Here is a 25,086-nt window from a genome sequence, read left to right as displayed (position 1 = left end):
ACCTACACGTCTGACCTAGTTGCTTCAGTAGACCCTCAAGAGTTTGGAAACATAACGTCTTCCTCCACCACTTGCTGCCATGTCAGCATCCTAGACTTCGTATACGTCACCTTGGAGGAGCGCATACCCTCAGTGGCGCTCACCTTCGTAGACTTCACTAAAGCTTTCAACTTGGTAAATCATAACAATATCATAAAGAAAGCCATCGACCTGGGACTACGTGGGTGTCTCTGCTCGTGGTTGACAGATTTCCAAACACTCACTTTAGGGGAGCAACATTGGCATCACTATCCCTAGCATGCGGCATACCACAGGGAACCAAGATGGGGCCGCTCTGCTTCCCTATCATTATCAGTGATATCCTGAGGGACGATTCCACCTTCGGCATCACTAACAACTCTCCTGGCTTCAGCACATGATCAGCAACCTGCAGGAGTGGACTACGGCCAACGCGTCACTATCAGCCACACCAAGACTCTGTTGATGCACATCGTCCTGGGCTGCTAGCAGACGACATCCTGTCCCCTGACATAACCCTAGGCCCCGACATCCTCCGGGTAGCCAGAGAGACTTTAAATTTCTTGGTGTCACAATGGACGAAAATTTACCCTGGAAGTGTCATGTCGTCACTATCATCATGTCTTCCTCATACCGTCTGTACCTTCTCCGCCAACTGAAATTATTAGACGTCCTACCAACTGAGCTCAGGAACGCCTATACCACCTTCACTCTACCCACGTTCACCTACGCCTCCCCAGCCTGGTCCTCCTCACTAACAGCTACACACGACCAGCTAGAGAAAGAGTGCAGAAAAGGGCAAGCAGAATCATCCCGGGTCCTTCTTACACCACCTACCAAGAGGACTTCATCCTGATGAACCTGTCCACCAACTCCGACCAACACCGGCAGCTCACACGGCAGTTTGGTTTTAACCTGCTGACACATCCCCCGCCACAGAGACCTCCTACCCTCCCACCCACCCCGACGCCCCTCCACAACTGACCACCGTCGATCATAATCGAGAACAGTCCTATACCTACCCTAGTGAACGTCATAAACAATCCATGAACAAGTGCGTAGCTATGCAAGTGAACAGCTCAGTTTCCTGCTTGTTAGGCGATGTGGTATGTCAACTTATCATTTTATGTTTAGTTGAAATAATGTATAAACCAACATTGACTCCATGAACATCCCTGCATACCTGCCGCCCTGGCTGTCTATATGTACCTCACACATGTGCTTATCCAAAGTGCGGAAATATCCAGCTCATGCTAATCTTAAGCTCTTGTATGGTTAGTTAACTGTCATGACCTCCCAGTTAGGTAATATCTGTAATGCCTCACCTGTGTGTTTTTAGCCAAATGTTTGTTTACATCTAATAAACCGTTATTCATTTATCTTTGTTTATTCATTACGCACACGTACACAGGAAGTGTCGTATCTTTGCATCATTTTTGAAAAAACAAATGATTAAGATGAACACTTAAATCATTCGTTGATTTGCTGTAATTATTAACTGAACCTATACACAGACTTCATCCTGAGAGCACCAAACACATGTAAACCGGGATGTTAACAAAGCAAGCAAGGACCAGTTACCATCATGTTGACGCTAAATGAAAACGGAAATATTTACATAGAAGCAGGAGGGAAGGCACGCACACTAACATAAGGAAAAACCAACAAGGAGGCAAACATTCATCCATAAAAGCTTGACCCAACTCCAGCACTGCAGTAAGCGAATATCCTCGCGGTATTCGACCGTCAGCTTCGTGTCAACAGGAACGATACCCCATAACAAAGGCAGACATTCACCACCTGCAGAGACCCGCTCCTGCCCCTCGCCTCGCCTCGCCTCGCCCCTGGCACTTGTGACTCAAACGAACAGGAAAAAACTTGATTTATAAAACACCTCCGATGGCTTCTGGCAGCTATAACCACCAACCAGAAAATTACACCTTGTCACTCACTCGAACACGCTCGCCACGTTGTGTTTCTCACTCCGACACGAAGTCTCATAAAACCGAATGGTGAGAGACGCAGAGAGACAGAGACGGAGAGACACAGAGACGGAAGGGAGAAAAAAAAAGACATAAAACCCTCACAGCCAAGACAATTTTCTCACCATTGGCGCGCCAACACCACCAATCCATCTTGTTGGAACAGAGAAAAAGGAGGAAAAAATGTAAGAAATAGACGTCCATTACAGACTATACCTAGTACATTTAGCAGCAATTCTTCTTCCTGTCAGACAACCTGTCATTTTCCTGAGGTGGCAAATGCCTGTGACACGAACTGTTGTCCACGGAAGGGGAGGCGTTGGTGGTGCGGGAGGGGGGAGGAATAATGGTCCTCGTTGCCCTGTAATTTGCCGTTTTGACGTTTAATTTAACGTTAGGCGACGTGTCTAGGGTGCCTATTGCCGCAGTGCCCTGTAATCTGTCTCTGATGGTTGGCAGAGGGAGGCCGGGGCCAGATGGATGTGAAGTTTTGGTAAAGTTCATTTCAGAGTGATGGGGGATCCTGGCCGGGGCCAGCACAGGGGGACAGTCAGCATCACGAGTGTCCCAGATGACGGGAGTGTACAGCAGCAGACAGCAGTCATGCCTTGCAGAATACTTTTTTGCTGAGGAGAGTGGAGTCGTGGCCGGTGATTGTGAACAATGAATGCAAACAGCCTTCAGCAACACGCGATAAAAGGCATGTGGTGAAGATAATTGTCCAATACAATCAACAGTTTCAGCGGCTGGGCGAGGCTCTCGACCCAATTACAGGTAAACGCTGGTGAGTGAAGTTACTAAAACAGGGTAGCTAACGCCGTATAACCTTGGTAGTTATTACAACCAAAACATGGTAGTTAACACAGTAAACTAGGTGGTTATCACCACTGTGGCAATGCAACTGACACAATAACGCGGGCAGTTACAGCGCCACCGTCAAGCCAAGAGCGGTCCGCCTTCCCTACTCTTCCCAGTCTGACCTCAGTGCTTGACCCACTTGAACGATATCGCCACGCAAAGTGTCTTTTCTTCTTGTACATGTATCACTCTGGCTCCTGCTTCCAAGAACTGGCTGGCTGTATGTCCTAGCCGATACTTGACCACATGATACTTGGTAAGAAGATTAGTATGTGGCCAATGATCACATAGGATGAACCTTTGTGATGGCTCCTTCCCTACAACACCCCTGAGCTGTGGGATCGTTTACCTTCACTTCTGGCTTACTACAACTCTACTGTATTCAAGTCAGATTCTCCACTTGTCCCACAATCTTTAGATTACCTTCCTCTTCTCTTCTTATGTCACTGTTCCCTTATCCTTTTTGTCCGTGACTGAATCCTTCGATATAAAAGTGTAGTAGGGTAGTTTGCACAGTGACGAGAGAGAGTTATCACCACCAGCGTCTCATTACTGCTGGTTGTAACGACACAGCTGCCCTCACAAACTTCACGTCTCGATAATTACCTTCAATATTTAACAACCCGGGCGAGTTGTGCAGGGAAGCGAAGGTGTTAGAGGACACAACGCGATAAATGGTCAGACTTTAGGTAGTGTAGTCTGAGAAAAAGTTCTAGATTTTTGGAGAGAAGAAAAAATCAAGCTTTAGCTGCAAGATAATGTTGTGTTGTGTTGTGGGATACTCCTAGTGTTGATGCTTTCATACTGAATGGTTGCAAAAGAATACAGTATAGTTCCTCCGAGAACTATGTCTCTCCTTTCCCATACCTACTCCTCCAAGGTGCTGACAAAATAACATTACCACTCGAAAGATATCTCTCCTCCAAGAACCTCATATATCTAAGAAACTCACTCCTCCAAGAACATTGTAACAATACTATTCCCAGAAGTAACTCCAAGAATTCCAGCTTCGAGAATAATAGAAAATGTTCATCCATCACTATGCTCCCACACAGCCTGAAAAGCATTCTAGGTATGTGATTGCCTTAAGAAACTTCCACAAAGTAAACCACACAGGATATGACGTAATCAACTACAAGAATTTTGTCAAACAAAAAGCAGGAGGTCATTCACAGAATTTCGTGTCGCTGTCCATCATAATCATGAAACACTTCCTCAAGCAGACCCTCCTGCCTGCTAGGATTAAAGGCAACACGAGATTAATACTGAGATATGACACCATGACAAACATTGGGTCATGATGAATATCCTCATAAAAAAGTCCTTTGTTGCCAAGAGTCCATTATTCCATCAGCGGTCACCTGCCATTAACAGAGTCTTCCAACGTAGTATTACGAAACATTTGTGGGAGAATGATGCAATATTGGCAGCTACGACTATAATCAAAGCAGTAAATTGTTTTTCTTGATTACAGCCTTCATGGCAGGAGGAGGAGGAGGGACGGATCATACCGACGAGTCATTCCAGCACAAGTTGTGAGTTGTCCATCATTAAGACACCCTGTGGTTGGCACCGTTGTCAGCACTAGTGCCAGTCCCCAGTCCCGGGTCTTGACGATTGTTCCATCGTTCTCCTCAAAATCTTACACGTCTTTCCCAAAAATTTCTTATCTCTTCACTATTATCTTTGTTCGGCTGCCTAACACACATTTCTATATGTTCTACTCTTAATGTGTTGAAGTTTGTACATGTAGACGATCGGAGTATGGAGTGATACTATGGTGGGTGCCGTGTGTGAGGTAGGAAGCACACAGTTCGAGTCTAGGTTACCATGGGTGACCTAGAGGCACTGGGTCTGGACCTGCTTTTGTGGCAGAGCGATGCACATGACGCTCGACGAAGGAAACTTGTTCGCAGAGACTGTACCATGCAGCTCTACATGCACAAGAACATAAGTTAAAGCTGGAATTATGGAAACACACCCTCACACCTGGTTTAGGCTGGTGTGTGTGTGTGTGTGTGTGTGTGTGTGTGTGTGTGTGTGTGTGTGTGTGTGTGTGAATGCAACACACACACACACACACACACACACACACACACACACACACACACACACACACACATGCGTTTTACCCTACCCCTTATCTACGGATGAACGTCAGTCCACATCACGTCCAGCCTCTCCATCATGATCAGTGTTGACCCTTGTTGTCTAGTGTGGTGTAGCAGGCAGGTCCTCCTGACTCGCCTTAGCTCCTCCCCGCAGCTCGGCCTGGTTAATGTGTGCCGCCTCTAACCTGCTCATTGGCATAAAAGCCCTATACCTCCGAAACAATATGCAAATGACTGGTTTATGCACATTGCTAGGCTGTACCCATAAGTTCTGTGCATTTTCCCAATAGTGTGTCTAAGGCAGTCAAGATAAAGAGAATCCTTAAAGTATGAAATCTATAAAAACAATAAGTATGTGTGTCTGTCTTTAGAGTGCATTCTATAATACACTCTCATCAAACGTATCATCCTTTCCTTTCTTTCGGAAATATATAGATTCTAACAATATTCATTTTCAACCATCTGTGTTGGAGCCAGCAGCGGTCGCTCACTAACCGAGGTGAGCGTCCTTATATTGCCCGTGTGGACCTGTCAACTTGCTGAGGAAGGAAATGACTTTGTGTTCTCGTGGTATGGCGTTGTAAAGACATTCTTCTCAGCCATTAGAAAAAATGTACAATGTTTGGTAGCCTTGTGCTGAAGGCCATCCCTTCATGTTGCTTCTGATTTGCGGTGTCCAAGATGTCATAACTTCTGCCTCCGTACAGATGATGAGTGCGTTTCTTACCATGAGACTTCCACCCAACGACCACTGACACCAGCCTCTCATCTGCCAGGCGTCCAGGATGCTGGTGTTCTCATTGGGAGGAGAGGGATGAAGGGCGCTATCGCGAAATATATATATATATATATATATATATATATATATATATATATATATATATATATATATATATATATATATATATATTGCTATTCTTATTCATACATATTACCCATTTTCCGCGTTAGCGAGTTAGTGTCAAGAACAGATGACTGAGCCTGAGGGAAAAATCCTCACTTGGCTGTTCTCACTGTTCCCTGTTTTGGAAAGTAAAACAGTAATGGAGGAATTCCAGCTCCCCGCTCCTATCCATATCAGTCGCCTTCTAAGACACCTAAGGAATACGTGGGCAGCATTCTTTCTCCCCTATTCCCAGGAATGATTATATATATATATATATATATATATATATATATATATATATATATATATATATATATATATATATATACCTGTATACCACATCGCTCCAATTCACTCTATTCCTTGCCCTCCTTTCACCCTCCTGCATGTTCAGGCCCCGATCACACAAAATCTTTTTCACTCCATCTTTCCACCTCCAATTTGGTCTCCCTCTTCTCCTCGTTCCCTCCACCTCCGACACATATATCCTCTTGGTCAATCTTTCCTCACTCATTCTCTCCATGTGCCCAAACCATTTCAAAACACCCTCTTCTGCTCTCTCAACCACGCTCTTTTTATTTCCACACATCTCTCTTACCCTTACGTTACTTACTCGATCAAACCACATCACACCACACATTGTCCTCAAACATCTCATTTCCAGCACATCCATCCTCCTACGCACAACTCTATCCATAGCCCACGCCTCGCAACCATACAACATTGTTGGAACTACTATTCCTTCAAACATACCCATTTTTGCTTTCCGGGATAATGTTCTCGACTTCCACACATTTTTCAAGGCTCCCAAAATTTTCGCCCCCTCCCCCACCCTATGATCCACTTCCGCTTCCATGGTTCCATCCGCTGACAGATCCACTCCCAGATATCTAAAACACTTCACTTCCTCCAGCCTCTCACCATTCAAACTCACCTCCCAATTGACTTGACCCTCAACCCTACTGTACCTAATAACCTTGCTCTTATTGACATTTACTCTTAACTTTCTTCTTCCACACACTTTACCAAACTCCGTCACCAGCTTCTGCAGTTTCTCACATGAATCCGCCACCAGCGCTGTATCATCAGCGAACAACAACTGACTCACTTCCCAAGCTCTCTCATCCCCAACAGACTTCATACTTGCCCCTCTTTCCAAAACTCTTGCATTTACCTCCCTAACAACCCCATCCATAAACAAATTAAACAACCATGGAGACATCACACACCCCTGCCGCAAACCTACATTCACTGAGAACCAATCACTTTCCTCTCTTCCTACACGTACACATGCCTTACATCCTCGATAAAAACTTTTCACTGCTTCTAACAACTTTCCTCCCACACCATATATTCTTAATACCTTCCACAGAGCATCTCTATCAACTCTATCATATGCCTTCTCCAGATCCATAAATGCTACATACAAATCCATTTGCTTTTCTAAGTATTTCTCACATACATTCTTCAAAGCAAACACCTGATCCACACATCCTCTACCACTTCATATATATACATATATGATCACACTAATCCATGATGATAGCAGGAAGATGAAATCACACTTCAGTAGTTCATAGAATTATATTTAACATGTATTAGCATGTATCTAGCATTATGAAAGAATTAACAAAACACAGAAGCATTAAAAAAGTTGTTCAAGACTCCCAGCTACCCAGGTTAACCCCCGCCGCGTGACCCCCTTTAATCACTCTCCCTTACAACCGTTACTGCTAGATAAAACAGACGGTGCTTCATCTATACAGATTGGTGTTGGACGGCGGGAATCGTGATGTTGGGATCTGAATAACTTTGTTAATTACTGGCACCTGATGAAGTGGATTGTCTCCTCGAAACATGTTGTGCCACATGTATAGAATAATCACATGTTAAATAGAATCGTATGAACTCCTACTGAAGTGCGATTTCACCTTCATATATATATATATATATATATATATATATATATATATATATAATTTCTTCAGATAACTACAATTGTTTTTCCCTCGTGAATGTTAATGTATTCATATGTCACATATCACCATATAACCTGGTACTGAGGATGTGTAAGAATGTTCCTGCACCAAACCCTGCCAGGTCTGTACCTGCCGGGAGAGTGGGTGTGCAACCCTACGCTGGCCTGAGTTACACTCTATCCAATAAGCCTGGACCTTCGCCTCGCTTCCCTCGCTAATACGACCCTTCACAAACACATATCTTGGTAGCTGGGCACAAAATCCCATTTCCAGGCCCCAGGACTTGCCTGCCTGGCCGACCGCGCGAGCCTCCCACAGGCGCCCACCTGTTAATTGAAATGTGAATCAACTTTGTTGACTTGTCGCGTACTGACGATCGCAATGGCTCCATCGTTAATGCGTTGAAAAATGGGTCTGGCAGGTTAAAAGACAAATCCAATAAAGGCTGTCCAGTCGTATTTAGGCTAGACTGGAGAAAGTGTTTTTGATGGTACAATTAAAATCCAATTTCACAGCTGCCATATTGGTTACACACATCTCCCCTCCGAGCGGCTGGGCTACAGACTACGGGCTGCAGGAGGGCTACTTGCCTCCTTCTACACCTTCCCAATTATGAAGGAGGTACGAGGGCGGCGCTGCCGTCAGACCCGGCTATTCATCGACGATTTCGGTTGGTTATGCCGTGATGTTTGGCTACGTCAGGAAGGTTTGCTGGCACGGTAATTAACGACAATTTCGGATGACTTAGAGGTGTTGGTGTCACGCTAATCCTTGCTGAGTGAGTGAACTTCGTGCCTTTTCAAAACAACTGTATTTTCTTCACTCTACATCGTGCAGTTGTCATCAAGTCTGATACAAGCAGCCCAGAACGTGATACACAGCAGGCAGTATGTATCACTGATCAGTTAACAAGAGAAAATGCAGAACACACAGGAAAGATCGTGTGCCGCTCTTACCTATGTGTGTTGGTCTACTTATTGGTTTGTGTGTTACTGGGAACGAGAACGTTTGTGTTGCCCCCTATCTCTGTCTCCTTTTTTTACTCTTGCGTATCAAAGTACACACACACACACACACACACACACACACACACACACACACACACACACACTCAAGCCTAAGCAGGTACCCATTTACTGACCACCTCTGAGGGGATGTTTGATATGTGGGTCTGGTGTAGGTTGACTGCCACGCCCAGAATTTGAACCCCTGTGGGTGCAGCCCCATGCTGCATGAACTCTTAGTCAGTAACGCCAACCAATATGCCACGGAAGTCTTCACGTGTATGAATAATACTAAATGAATATATAAGTAAGTAGAAAACGGTTTATTGGATTCAGGCAGCCAATCGGAAATACACATATAAGGTGAAACCGATATTACAGAAGTGGGAGGTCACGATAGTTACTAGTTAACTAATCAGTCAAGAGGTTAAGGTTAGCGTGAGCTGGATTATATCCACACTTTGAGTAAGCATAAGAGCGAGGTACATCAGACAAACAAGGTGGGACATAGTGGGATGTTTACAGTGTAAATAGTATGGTTTATACCGTAGTGACCCACTGTCGCTCCTCAGTGTCACCTTACTGATGGCGCCTTGACTTAGGGTCAGGTCACGGCTTTTGACCTCACCTGACCTAATTCTCAGAGAAATGAGCTTTGTGACCAAACTTACGGCTGCACCTGTAACATCACCCCATGATACCCTTGCTCCATGTTAGGCGGCAGCAGGTCAAAAGATGCCGCATGTAATTATGCGTTGAATAGATGACCTGACCCTTTATCGTGAGAAAAACCGCCCTTACGGACTTAACCTCAGTTTAACAGCGTTGGCAGAAGTCAGAGCTTGCGACATTCGGCTGCGACTTCTCCAATACCCTTTGGGAATAGCTTTTTCTCTCAGACCACTTTCGTGACCTGACCTTCCAGCGTCTTAGATTCCCGTACATCACTGCTGGGCGGGAAGGAACAGCACCCGGGAGCGACCAGTCTTTTTCTGAAGATTCTTTCCCAGATCATACACAGTATCACGAACAAGACCCACCTTCCTCAAACTGCAGCGTGTTAAAAAAAAATTCGACGTTATACTGCTGCAAGAGACATTACTCCAGAAGCACCACAAATTCAAGTTCGGTGGCTATATTATCTTTAGAAAACTCTTCCACCAGCCGCTAACAAGAGGATGCTTGATTCCCTTTAGTGGCACATACCCTGCGCCGAGATCAGACAGCCAGTACCATGTGGCCAAGACTTGGAAATGCAGGCTATTACTCTGTATGACCGCGACGTCACCATCTACAGCATCTACAGGAGCCTAAATCTTCATAGGACGTCAGGGAATTGTTTGTCAAGGTCAGGATCACGAAGCTTTGACAGGAGGGGATTTCAACACCCATCATCCCCTCCTAAATTCGAGAAGCACGGCCAACGAAGTCAGGTTACACCTGTACCTAACACCACAGGACACACCAGGTATCGCCCGTTTAAACAACGGCGTTCCCGTCCACAGTAGAAGAGGAAAACTGGATCTCATCTTCATCTCCAGCACACTACAACACTCAGCCTGCTGGCAGGTGCATCCAACTCTGAGTGACCACTTTACCACGCTAACCACACTCGGGATGAACAAGCTCTCCCTGCCACCACCACCGAGATGGAGATATAACTGTTAAATGGCAAACTGGGAATCTTCAGGAAGCTCTTAGAGAAGTAGTATACAAAAAAAACAGCAGGCTGACACCACGTGACACCTGGACGAGGCAGCTGTGTATAGAAGACTGGTTAAGGCCCTTCAAGAAGCTGCCATCATCATTCCCAAACCAAACCTGCAGCCAGAAAATACAAGGAACAAGAGATGCGAACAGACGCCTTCTGCAAGATACAGTCAGGAGCGTCAGAGAGACCAAAGAATTCAAGAATGAAAGCTGACTCTGGTGGTGCTCCGAACTGACCGAACACACGTCTCTCGGACAAATATGGCCCCACATCAAGACATCCGACCAAACGGCCCCGCCTCCGTCAACCCACCCCAGTGCAAGAGGAAAAGCCGAGACTTGCAACGCTCATGTCTAACCGGACAGGCTACACGCAGCCTCCCGGAGCAAGCAGAGGGAAGACAGCGACGTCCACGGAAGGGTAGAATGGAAAAAATCCGAGAAGTCTGCAATGCAGAGGATGACACAGACACCAGTGATGATGACACCAGGCAGGAACTCGACAACGCGACGAAACGGAACGCGCCGCAGCACTGGGGGCAGGCCGACAGGATCACATAACTCCTGCTTCCCATTGTTGGAGCAGCTGGACACGACGCATTACTACTCGTAATGAATGCCCCATGGACAACACAAATGCTTCCACCAGAATGAAAAAGGGTCGATCATCAGGTGACCATCATCCAAAACGACGACCTCAGAACCCATGTGGGCCAGGGTCTGTGACCTACAGACGGAGACCAAACTTCCAACCTTGCAGTACGAGTCAAACAGATAACAGCCTCTCTCTTGGCCAAGATGTGCAGATCTGACGTGTCGACATCTGCAAAGAGAAAAATCAGTGCCGCCCTCCTCCTTGGCAGCTGGGTGCGAGGAACCCCCTGGACACACGTGGTGGCCAACGCCATTCAACATGTGCAAGCGGTCTTATAAAAGAAAAGACACTCACAGCGACGAGTACACTCCCGCCACCGTGGATTTCTCCACCGCCACCTTCACTGTCGCATCACACGGAGGCAGGATGTTCAACATCCAGCGGGAGAGTCTGAAAAGACTACCTACTGTGTTATCCAGTCATCTCTTCCGGTCTACCTACTGTGTTGTTTTCTCAATCAGTGGACTCTGGCGGCTGTGTCTTTTAAATCAACGGTTGGAACTGCAGCAAAGAGGTCCAGCCGGATCACTAAACGGGTCGCCAAAAGCAAAGTCACGTGTCGCACAACATGAGGCAATCTTTATAAACAACCAAGCACAGGACCGCAGTCAGGTAGTTGACTTGCTTTAGGCATAAAATGAACCACTCTGGTACCTGAAGTTTGGGCCATGTGACGCCAGACTCAAGCCTCCCTTAGGGCGTCTACCCCGTCAGTAAAAGTCCCAGTGCGACTCTTGACGTTTGGTTTTCCTGGCAGATTTCCTTGTGATGTCTTTGGCAGGACTCGTGTAGGAAATCGCCTCCGATGTAACACCACATGACCTATAACCACGCTTGCGGCTGTGTGTGTGTGTGAATGTGTGTGTGTGTGTGTGTGTGTGTGTGTGTGTGTGTGTGTGTGTGTGTGTGTGTATAAGCTAAAGTAACTAATATATCTAAACAGTGCTATTTTGCCTCATTTGTCTGATGTGTGGTGTACAAAGTGTTATAACTAAGCATGGTCAGGTGTCACCATGTTTCTTCTCAGTGAACAGAGTGTGACTGGATGAGTCTGTGTAGATGGCTAGCTCGTCAACTAACATCAGGTGAGATAGTGAAGAAATGTGTCCTCTGAGAGGTGAAGAAGGGAAGACTCACAGAAAGTAGTCTCTGTATGGCTGTCTTATGTTGCCTTTAAATCGCACCTGCTTCCAGGAATCAGAAAAGGAAGCCAAACTTTAGAAAGCCTGGACTCGTGATGTTATCTTCCTCAAAAAAAGATTCCTTCTGGGATATTTCTGGCGCTAACCAGTAGACAACAGTGCGAGTCAGGACCCCACTCCGTATCTTAACTAATTACTTGTCAGTTGTTCTTCATGATCCTTGCCTTCCAAACTTTGCTTCCTTTATATAACCTTATATCTTATATCTTCATTCCCCTGATCCTACCTTATTCCCTCCTCTGATCCTGCATTATCATTACAGTGTTCCTTATCTCAGCGAGAGGTCACTCACCATCTGCTTTCCCACCTACCTCCCAAGTACTTGCCAACCCTTACCTTCACTCTTACTTCCACCTCACCTGTACTCCGGACCTCCTTACCTCCACCCCTCCTGACCAGCACCCTTACCTCCACCCCTCCTGACCAGCACCCTTACCTCCACCCCTGACCCGACGCCCAGTCCACCAGTACCTCAAGAGGTACCCCCACTAACCCCTTCACCGTCCCACCTCCCCCTGCAGCACCTCTGCCTCCCGGCACCTGCTGGGACCCCCCACCAACACCCAATAATAACCTAGAGGGGGGCGGCCTTATCTCCCTGTATCTGCAAATTCAATCAGACACCTGACAGAGTGTTCATAAATCGGGCCTGGACTCCCATTCGGGCCACCGTCCTGAAGAAATGACGAAACTGACTTATAATTACTGATGCTTATCTCTATGATGGATCCACTACCCCAATATGCTTCTGCCTCGGCCTCCGTGAAATCAGATACTTTCTAGTTCAACAGCTTTAATTGGTTATGTCAGTGACCTTCCAGTAATTGGCTATCTCAGTATCTTTCCCAGTAATTGGTTATCTCAGTGACCTTCCAAGTAATTGGTTATCTCAGTGTCCTTCCCAGTAATTGGTTATCTCCGTATCTTTCCCAGTAATTGGTTATCTCAGTGACCTTCCCAGTAATTGGTTATCTCAGTGACCTTCCCAGTAATTGGCAGATACCGATCGGGAAATTTATCTCAAGAGGATCGTTGCAGCTGGTCCCGGGGGCAGGAGAGTTGCCAAGCACTGAGACCTGGCGCCACCAGGACGGTGAAGAGCCCATGTGGAGCCTCAGTCATGTGAGGATTAGTATAGGTCATGACAACCATCACCGACCTGGCTAGATCTCGGGTAATATGCGTTCCTCTAGAACCTATAGAGTAGTGAGTATAGACAACAAGACTGGCCAGCTATGAGAGGGTGTACAGACGCTGTGGTATGTATGGTTAGACTGGGTTTCGTGGTTAGTATTATCAAGCTTGAGAATTATGTCTTACAGAGCGACCTTCTTCTAGGTATTTATCCCACTTCGATATACTGAGCATTAATGTCGCTTTTAAGATTTCATATAAGTGAAATGATGTCACATAGTTTGACTGTGTTTTAAAGTGTGAGGATGGTTATGGAGGGAGGTGACGATAGGTGGAGGGTTGTTGGTGGTGGTATGTTGGAGGCGGGTGGAGGGTGGCAGTGTGTTGGTGTAGGGTGAGACGGAGGGATGCACTGTGGCAGGTCACGGTGATAACGGTCGTCTTCAGGCGGTCGAACCACTATCCCCAATAGCTGTCGTTGTTAGCCATATTATCTCATCTTATATTGCAAGATTCCATTATTTCAGATTGGTTAATGATCTACGTAACTCTTCTGTTAACATATTTATCTGTAGACATTACGACGAACAGCCTGAAGCTGGCAAACCATTGCGAGTGAAGACGTTTACACGTTCCGGCCCACAGTACTGAGCTACAACACAGTGAGACAGCTCGTCTTAACATCCTGGACAAGGACACATGACAAGAACATAGCGGCACAAGAGGCAGTGAATACGAAGTACTATAGTACAGAGTTTTAATGTTGACACAAGATCATGCCAGTCTGACGGAATAATTCGTCGTTTACGTAAATGCCCAGGACTATTCAGCCACGTCATTGTCGCGTCGCTAGCCATGCCTTCTAAAAGCAACCCCACCAGAAAGTTCAGTCACCTTTTCTCCCTCTATCACCAGCCAGGATGAGACAGAGCTTACCCTAACCTATACACTATACTGCATACTTGAGAACGATATACCAAGCAAGATATTCTTACGAGTCACCCCGTCAAGTTAACAAAGCGTCGCAGGTCACCACATCAGACAAGTCAGGATGGATCTTCTGATCTGTCTTTTCCCATTGGGACGATGTTGCCAACCATCACAAGTGACAATATTTTGATATACATATATTTACTCATTATTTCTTTCAGTTCATCTGTCTCCTTGCCTGGATGTTTGATTATGATTGCTTGTGTATGATAAAACAAATCACACTTGCCTAACAATGTCTTCGATATCAATACACTTAAAAAGATATGGATGTCTTATCTGAGAGACCGTCAGAAATGGCAGGTAGTCATCTCCCAGAGAGTCTTCTATCACAACAGTTCAACCCTCGTCCCAGATCAAACGACTACTTACCTACCTTCTCCCTGTAGTTAGCATGATGGAACTTATGCTTCGACCTTAGCAACAGCCACAGATTGAATCATTTCATGTGTTTTCACCATGGTAATTTGGACTTGTAGAACTACACACTGGTAAATGATTTAGATGGAAGCAATATTTTGTGGAACATCATCATCCAAACCATGTAGTTGGTCACGGAGTTACGCACAAAAGAACACTTTTCGCGTTTACATTAAGTTTTACTGTAAAAATAAACCATGACCTTCACGTTACTGACTACAAGGAACTCGGTCACATCTGATCTTATTTGAAGTAGAGAACCGTAACCCCTAGTTCGTGACGTTTTCTCACATCAGGAGGTCAGCAGGGGAAGAGGTCAGCAGGGGATGAGGTCAGCATGGGAGGAGGTCAGCAGGGGAGGAGGTCAGCAGAGAGGATGTCAGCAGGGGAGGAGGTCAGCAGGGGAGGAGGTCAGCAGGGGATCATTAGATGGTCCCAAGTATTCTATTGACCTGTGTGTCATCGTTGTCACCAGTCTGAGACGTGATACAAGAGAATTTTTCTTGATTTATTCATCAAATGGTTTCATCTGAACGAGAATATTCGGTAACACTGTTATCAAGAATGTGAAGTTGACGAGAACATTTTGGTACGTCTTAAGAACACGTGATCGTCAGAATGTCTCGTATTTGCAAGAATGTTAAGTGTCAGAGTTCCACACCTTAGGTCAGTCTGGACGTATGTGGTGCCTGAGCCTTGTAGTAATTCCAGACAGTGTTAAGCCTTCCTGGCCCGCCCGCACTGCCCACCTGTCCCACTTACGATGCCCATCTGACCCACCTACGGTGTTTGCCTGACCCACTTATGCTGCCCACATGACCCGTTGCCCCCCACCCCTACCTCCCACCCACTTCTCCTGATACACACTCCTGAGAGCCAGTCGTCCATCACAGGTGACAGGCTCTGATTGTTTCTTCAGCAGGTGCCTCAGTGGGCCCGACCAGGGGTCCATTCGCTACTGCCCTGAGGAACTACACTCCCTGCCTCTTCCTCCTCCTCCTCCTCCTCCAGTTCTTGCCCCACTGTTCCTCTATTTTCCCCAGGCGAATGACCATGTTAGACCGCGAAAGTCTCTTAGTTTGTGTGTTGCTTATCTTGGATCAGATCACATGACTCATGCTCCATCCACCTGTGATTTATCTATTGGAAAGTTAATTAAAGCTCTTCCAATATGTCTTGCAGACCTTACTGCCTCTTAAGTAAGTTCTTAGGCATCATTAACACTCAGGCATACCTTGATTATGAGGCTGGAAGAACGTAAACTACAGAAGAATATAAACTGTAGACCCGAGATGCCATAATGTGGTCTGTCCAGCGGTGTAAGTTAGTGCACCAGGTCCCCCGCCAGGCCTGACGCTGGGCCGGAGGCCTCCGTCATCAGCCCCCGTGGAGACCACAAATGGAATGTAAGATGGAGAGAGAAATGAGGGTCGGACTAGCTGCTATGGAAGGACTCCATCTGGTGTTGGGAGAGGAAAGGGAGTAATAGGGTATAGGGCAGAGTAGGGAGAAGTAGAGGGATTATTCGATTTCGAAATGACACTAGAAGGAGGAGTGAAACGAAGGGAGAAGGCAGAAGACAGGAAAACTTAAATGAGGCATGAGGAGAATGGAGTGCGGGTGAGGCCCACAGAGAGAAAGACGGGGAATGAATCAACGCTGTACGCCAGCAGTGAGGAACTTGAGTGCCGGAGGCCAGACGACCTGAGACCTGGAGTGTAAAGTACAGAAAACCCTCGACGGAGATGATGGAGTGGTGGTGGTGTAGGTGGTGAACATGGAGAGAGAGAGAGAGAGAGAGAGAGAGAGAGAGAGAGAGAGAGAGAGAGAGAGATCTAAGGCAGAGGTGAGTATGTTGGCCGAGAGATATGAGAGGTTGCTGGAGAGTATGAACGACGAGAATCGTAGGAATATTTATCAAGTCCGAGGTGGTATCATGACACACTTTATCACAGATCCATCATCATCATTATCATCGTTGTCATTATCATCTTTATTATCATTACCAAAAGCATCATAAAGACCTAAAGACCTCGTGAGTCGCCCCACATATTGACGCAAGAGTTTCCTTCCAGTTTACCTCAACAAACCCTGACACGTACAGAACATCGGAGGTCAACACTTGTGATTCGCCACAGAACACTGCGCGAAGCTTAGAGATTTGTGATATATTCCCAAGCTATATATATCGTTGATATAGCCTGTGTATATCGTTGAGCAACCCGAGATGCCCCATTGTATCCCTGTGTGAGCGTTAAAGGTCATCGTATCGTTTATATCATTGATATAAAGCAGCTTATCGTTGTCCAGTGATGTGAAGCAGCTTATCGTTGTCCAGTGATGTGAAGCAGCTTATCGTTGTCCAGTGATGTGAAGCAGCTTATCGTTGTGTCCGGAGTATAGGGAAGCTTGTTGATCATTGATATGATTCAGTATACCGAGTCTTTATACTGAGGTCTGCAACACTTAAAAATATCGCCTCTTCTGGCTCATGAACGACATCACATAATCATCACATAAGGTCTTCACGTCTTCCTAGCGAACCATCAAAGGCGTTCCTCCCGTCAGTACAAAGTCCCTTCCTCTGGTCCACCGAGATATAGAATTCAAGCCTGATCGCGGACATTTCGGGTCTTCAGCGGCCGACTTCTACACACCGATTCTCGCATCGTTGACTATGTGAAAGAGAAAGTGTTACACCGACAGAGAGACAGACGTTGCAAACAACAGACACAAAAAAGAGACAAAAAAGGACGAAGATCCTGACTACCGCAGAACACTTTTGAACACCGAAACAAACCCCACATGACACAGAATAGTCCTGAACCCCCAGCTAAACAACGGTGAACATAATAAACCGCCTCGAACATTTATGATAATTTCTAAGACCATTGACACACCATCAGACACTTGAACATTTCTGAGCACTCCTGAACAAACTCGACTCCCTGAACATCCCTGAACATTCTTGAATACCACACGATCCCTGAATACCACACGATCCCTGAAAATCACTGAACACCACCTGAACGTTCTTCCGCATCTTTGAACACCTCTGAACACTACTTTACCTCTGAACACCCTTGAACACCGCCGAACACCCTGCACCCCACCAGAGAAGATCTATGCATGGCCTTCCTGTCTCCACTCCTGCCGTAAGTCAGATATAAAAGGCCGTGTTTTTCTTTATTGCTCTGGTAATCACAAGTGTGGAGTCGCTGGCTACCGAATGATCCGTGATTAACAATTAGCTTTGCGTTTTTAGGAGGCGATTTTTCTTGCTAACATCTCATCACGTTAACGACTAATGTATTCGAAGCCTCTAATATGCGACGCAGCCTTGTCTGTTTTTGTGGCTGTCGAAGCCTTGTTTCGAGATAATTGAGGCGTTCGTCTGAAGGGAAGCAGCGGATTATCCCTTAAATCTGGACCAATTAAATTAATCCTCGACATAGACAAACGCTGGAGATCCTTTTCTATCGTGACGAAAGTAATAATGTTAATTACGGGTTATAAGAACCAAGGTTTACGAGGAGGGCGTCTCCCCCCCGAGCTGCTGTGGGCACTGGCTTGCCCCGCCACCTACCTGCATCCCTGCCTTTATGTTTCTATATCTATCTATCTAATAGATCTATTCTTTTCGTACTTTATCGTCGTTTCCTGCGTTAGCAAGGTAGCGCCAGGAACAGACGAAGAAAGGTCACATCCACTCACATCCATTCTCTAGCTGTCATGTGTAATGCACTTAAAACCATATATATATATATATATATATATATATATATATATATATATATATATATATATATATATATATATATATATATATATATATATATTCTTACTAGTAATATTATCATTAGCAACATCACTATCTTTATCATGATCTATTACCTTTACTGTTGTTATAATTATCATTACTATTATTACTTTTATTACTATCATTATTATCATTATTATTATTACTATCACTATCATCATCGTCATCATCATCATCATCATTATCATCATCATCATGTTTACGAACGCTGGGGATGGACGTGGAATGAGCATTGTGCTCACTTCAGTGTTTGAGGGCAAACACCGCCATTCCTCCCCTCGCCCGTTTTCCTCGCTGCACAAGGTAGTTGTTCACTACCATAGTAACAGAGAAGGAAGGGATAAGTGAAACTTACTTTAGTAGTATGTTTCCTCCACGAGCCGTACCTGGGTCCTCTTGCTTGCAGGAAGAGTATGCTTGCCAAGGTGAAGTAGGCAAAGATCTTGAGGGAATATTGCCGTATCATTATCTTACAGAATACACATGATGTGTACCCTGCTAAGACGGCCAGGTATGATCAGTGGTCAGCCCTGGCCAGGCGGAGCAAAGTAGAAGAAAAACCGAGAAAAGAATATCCATAGTTACGCTTGCACTCATGTTCCTCATAACTGTGATGTTCCACTTACAATTACTTGTGAGGTGTGCCGCTCACACTCACAGGCATCAGTTCTATCGTTGATGGTATATAAACAAGTAGAATTAAATGTAATATCAGAGACACTCATGTTGTCACGGAACACCGTGCTTGAATAACTGGAAGATCAATAGGTCAGTAACCAACATGATCAATATAAAATGTACATTGACAACAATACTGAAAGAAAACCTGAAAATCTTTACGGTAAAATCAAGAGATTCATAATCCAGTCAGTTGGTCCATTAATTACAGAAACTATGACCCGGTTCAAGACGACGAAGCCATGACAGAGATCTTATTCTCTATCGTTTTCCATGCGTGTCTATCACAGGAGACGTTGCTCATGTTTCTGGTCCAGTCCCATTCACACAAGACAACGTTCTGCAAAATTTCGGTGTATAAAGCCAAGATCTGCAATCATTAAATGGGATGAAATAAGCAAACGGACAGATCCTGATAAGTCTTAGCCAAGACAATAAAACAAGATAAGAATGAGCTAAGTAACCACTTAACTACTCTATCAGTGACCGGAAATTGTCGCCCAATTGGCTTGACGTCCTAGTTGACGAACTTATGGAAACGATTTTTAAGAAAATATTTCAAATTCTTTAGAGGACCACAGCTTTGTTAACTCTTCTCAGCATACTTTACGGCAATATCGTTCATATTTGATAAATATGCTCGATTTCTTTTATGTTATAATCATGTAAAATGAAACTGAAGCACTTGATGTCATCTGTTTAAATTTTCAGCAAGTATTCGATAAAGTCTCATGTCAAAACTTACATGCCAAAGTTAAGTCATATGGTACAGATGGGGTTGTGCTTCGATGTTTAGGAAATAGGCTAACTGGCCGTAAACAAAGAGCAGTGAATAATGGTCAAGCCTCAAAATGGTTAGACGTAACAAGTGGCGTGCCGCAGGGATTAGTCTTGAGACCGTTTATTTTTCTCATATCTTTATCAACGATCTTGATAATGGGTTACAGTGTTGGATACGAAAAGAATGTACTAATCTGGTAAATAAAACTATAACAGAAATAGAACGTCTACGGCTGCAAGAATGACGACATACAGAAGAAATTGATGGTATGGACTCGCAGGTGGCAGGTGAAGTGTGTTATCAGTAAGTGCAAAGTTTCACAAAACGACAGGAAAAACGAGAAGGCAAGCTACGGCAGAAATTCTGTTTAGCTACAAAGGATGAATGAGGAAAACAACTGAAGGATAATGATATCTGGCAACCTAGAACCAAGTAAGCAGTCCACTGAAACAGCAGAAAAGGTGAACAAAAATTAATGTTAAAAAACTAATTGTCATTCTTTGCAGTTCGCTAGTGCGTCTCCACTTTGAATACTGTGTTCATCTTTGGTCTACCCATTTGATAAAAGACAAGCTGAATGGAAAAAGTAAAGCGGCGAACTAACAATATGATTCCCAGACTGACTTAAACTTATTTAGCTCAGAAAATAATGTTAAAGGATGATATGATACAGGTACTCCACATTTTCCATGGCTATGATGATCCGCCCCCTGGGGTAACTCTTCTGATTCACATCTTGTGAGGATACAACTTCGCTGGCAAACATTTTACTTCGAATGAATCAAAGTAAATTTTCTTCAACAGGAATATCAAGAAAATTATTAAGATTTATCAGTTAGCGGAGTTGAAGACCACATCGTGATAAGCTTAACAACAAACATAACAAATACTTCGCTTCAAATCTACTACTAATATTGTATATTCCTCGTTGTTTATATATATAAGTTCACAGGAATATATCCTGAAGTCATGTTTCCTTTTCTACTCTTCCACACTGATCCCTAAGTACCTGATCTCTTCTGTTTTCACAAACAGGCTCGAAGTGACCCCATGGTATGTTGTTGAACGATGCCTTAGTCACCGGTATTTATTCGTAAGAATCAGCAAATGAACTACTGTGTCAGTGGCATGTTCTGTGTCACTATGATAGTGCAGAGATTTCATCAACTCTTTCCAAGAGACGCTTTTCTGTGCCGGAAGCTGGAGTAACTGTGTGCAAATTAGACATCTTAGTGGATGAGCGAACCAAGGGAATTCCTGTAAGGAATAAAGTAGTTAGAATGGTTGTTGTGCTGTACTGCTGACATGACCAACAAGTTATATATAGCGACTGACACAGTGACTACTTTCCTTCGTTTTTATGTTCGGGTAGAACACCTGGGACAATGTTTTCGCTTTTAAGTTAAGATAAAACTTTTGCTGATGGTGAAATGAGTGAGGTGGCACTATCACGAAAGTGAAGTGAATGATTGATATCAGTTGAGAATTATATTTACGACTTGTAATTTGCATAACAAAAACAGGAACAGTTAATCTGATATTCTCTTTGTCCCTCTGGTTGAAAAATGTAGCGGGAGTTTATGTACTAGTTTTTTGTGAGTTTTTCGTGTGATCACAAAGCTGCTAACGTTAAGTTTGTACAACTCTGGCGTGAAATATTCAACAGTGTTTATCGTGATATTAGCACGTTGCTGCGGCGGGCTGTGAGTTAGAGAAGGAGCAGGTAGGAGAGATCATAAGAGAGGGAAAATGAGAGAGAGAGAGAGAGAGAGAGAGAGAGAGAGAGAGAGAGAGAGAGAGAGAGAGAGAGAGAGAGAGAGAGTTAGATAGTTACACAGACCACACAGATTTAAGATTCAAGCGAGGTGGTCTGGTTTTAACACCACTGAATGAGATGCAACCACCTGAGAAAAGGACAGCAAAGGAAAGGCTCACTTCTATCCATTCCCTCAGGAAACGTGCCGGACTGGAAAGAGCTAGAGAAAATACCTTGTGGGACTAATAAGCCTGAGAAAAATTTTTACGGGCAAGTCAGAAGGTAGACTGAACGTGAATGTATCATACAATCCATCATCAAAGAAATACATCCCTTCACCCTTTGCTACAAAAACGATAGTAAGGATAGATTTTGAGTTCCACCCTTTCGACTTACCAGGTCTATATTACTCCTGATGTGGAAAGATGTCACAATAATTTCCCCTTGTTCCCATCAAGTTATTTGGGTAATAAACATTGGTACGTTACTTCAACATGACTAAGGCGAGATTAGCGGTAAGAAGTTTGCATAATATACGTTATGGTGATTGGTTAAAAGAATTATTCTGTACCAGAGAGTGACAGGTGATGATTATCAACTGTGTTATGTAAACAACATGTTCTGAGATCTTATTCCACATATCAGTAATGGCGTCGGCAAAGAAATATTTCGTACATATTAGATTAGCTCAGAGACCTGACCCGCAAATTTTAATCCGTTTTCTCTTGTTGGTAGTACTGGCGCGACAGTATAGAAATTTTCAGTATCGACTTAGCTCAGTCCTTTAAGTGTTGAAAACATTTTATGAACTTGCCTCAGAGACGTCTCTTGATTCGACAGAACAAATAAGATTTTCGAAGTGCTCTTCGCTACACTTCTATTTTAAGAATATCCTGACTTAGGTGAGGGGGCCCAGAACTGCACTGCATGTAGAAGAAAGGTCTAGCTAGACTTAAGTATAGTGGCCATACAACATCCTTGCTTTTGTACGTAAGGTTTCTGTTGACAAATCCGAACAGTAGAAACAGTGATCCCAAGATCCCTCACATAAAGGGTCTCCTTTATCTTTTGTCCCATCAGATCATGATCGAATTTCTTGTTAAAGTTTCCTACTTGCAACCGTTGACATTTATTGACGTTAAATGGCATTTGCCATTTTCTAGACCATTCCTATCGTGATCTTAGCCTATCTTCTTAATCAATGTGGTAATGCCGATCTTTGTGTCATCTGCAAATTTGGACATCAGATTATTCAGCCCTACATCAATATCATGAATATAAACGATGAAAAATATAGGCCCCAGTACGGTGTACCCCACAAGTAACGGGCGCCTGCAATAATGATTCATCATTTATTACGACTTTGCTTCCTATCACGTAACAGTCTTCTATCCAGCTTTCATATGCGACCAATTACCCCCCCAAGGCCCTAATTTTATGCGTCAATTTATCGTGGGAGATTCTGTCGAATGCTTGTTGGAAGTCCAGGAAGATAAAACTTTTGTTTTAGTCTTGTCGTGAGTGCTAAATAATTTATGACAAGATTCAAGGAAGTTTGTAAGAAATGATATGTGCCTTCTAAAACCATGCTGTGTATTATTGATCAGACCTCGTTGTTCAAGGCAAGCCACAATTCTATCTCTGGAAATCGACTCCAGAAGTTTACATATGATTGATGTGAAGAAAATAGCACGGTAATTGCCAGGCCTTTCACGACTTCCCCATTTTGAATATAAGAGGAACGTCTTCCAGTTTCCAGTTCTGCGGTACTATTCCATCCTGGATAGATTCATCGAAAATATGGGTTAACGGTTTGGCAATTTCATGTTTGACGTTTTCAATATCTCCTGGATAGAAATAATCACAACCTGGACTTTTACTAGTCTTCATCTTATCTGACAGTAAATCCTGGTTCTTATGTGTGCTATTTATCACTGTCTCAAAGTTCGCTTCGCTACTCTCTAGTGTAAAAACAGAACAGAAAAAAAATGTTCATGGTTGGTGCTATGCTTTTATTATCCACAATGGATTCCCCATCTTTCTTTACTAAGCGTCCTATCCAACTCCTTACATGTTTCTTGTTATTGATAAATCTTTAAAAATCTTTTAGGATCGCCTTGTGCTATCTCGTGCAATATTCATTTCAGACTCTCTCTTGGTTTGCTTGATAAGTTGTTTAACTTCTGCCCGAATAGTATTATATTGCGTTACAAAATATGGGGTATTGTCTGATTTCCCAAGCTTGTAGAATCTAACTCTTCGCCTTATAGTTCTTGCAATACCGGGGAAGTACCATTTAGGCCTGTTTTTTTCTGTTGTTTTTGTCTCGCATAAGGATGAATATGCCTTGCTTATGCATAAACTAACGATTAAAACACGTCCATAATTCCTTTGGGCATATAGCAACATGGATGAGACTCTTTCATACGTCGCATAACCCATTACAATCCGTCTTTTTAAAGTTAGGGTAATAATGGTGCTCCTAGGGGGTAGGTTTTGGGCCTTGTATCGAACCTAATGAAGATGTTTGTCAACACGGGGATTAGTTACCCAGAACTCCTGGGAAACACGAAATGTATCGAGTGTATTAGCTTCCCTCGTCGGCTCTGTGACGGTTTAGAGATTATTGTCTGCAACGAAGTTGATAAGTTTAGCAGATTCTCTTTTCATACCTGAAATAGTTCGCCAGGAGAGAAGAGAGAGAGAGAGAGAGAGAGAGAGAGAGAGAGAGAGAGAGAGAGAGAGAGAGAGAGAGAGAGAGAGAGAGAGAAGTCTTGGATTACAAAGATTACAGAGCAGACGTCAAAGAAAAAGAGAAAAGAACATCATTACAGTAAGAGGACCTTGAGCACCTCGACAGGGAGGGCATTCGTACCGCGCCACGTCTCCTAGAGACCAGTACATGACTCACACCTAGCGCGTTACACCGCCCGCCAGGTCATTACAGCAACTCTGTATTCTGTACTCGTCATCACAACCGCTGTTACTTCCGGTCTCCACCATTACTCACAGTCTCGCACATCATGAAGCACTAAAGCAAAGGTGTTTCTCAGTGATGAGTTGTGCCATTTAGAACCCCACACTAGCTCCTTCCTGCACAGC

At 44.2% G+C, this 25,086-nt stretch overlaps 1 non-coding gene across 1 annotated transcript; it reads right to left on the bottom strand.

Moving 5' to 3' along the window:
- Positions 1-4,866: 4,866 nt before the first annotated feature.
- Positions 4,867-4,978, bottom strand: LOC139751044 (small nucleolar RNA SNORA23). The gene has a single exon (XR_011713279.1). It is a non-coding gene; the product is annotated as a small nucleolar RNA SNORA23 (small nucleolar RNA).
- Positions 4,979-25,086: the final 20,108 nt, after the last annotated feature.

The sequence above is a fragment of the Panulirus ornatus genome, chromosome 10, assembly GCF_036320965.1.
Source record: "Panulirus ornatus isolate Po-2019 chromosome 10, ASM3632096v1, whole genome shotgun sequence".
Taxonomy (NCBI): Eukaryota; Metazoa; Arthropoda; class Malacostraca; order Decapoda; family Palinuridae; genus Panulirus; species Panulirus ornatus.
The sequence above is the reverse complement of the archived record's forward strand: the minus strand, read 5'-3'. Positions and strand labels throughout refer to the sequence as shown.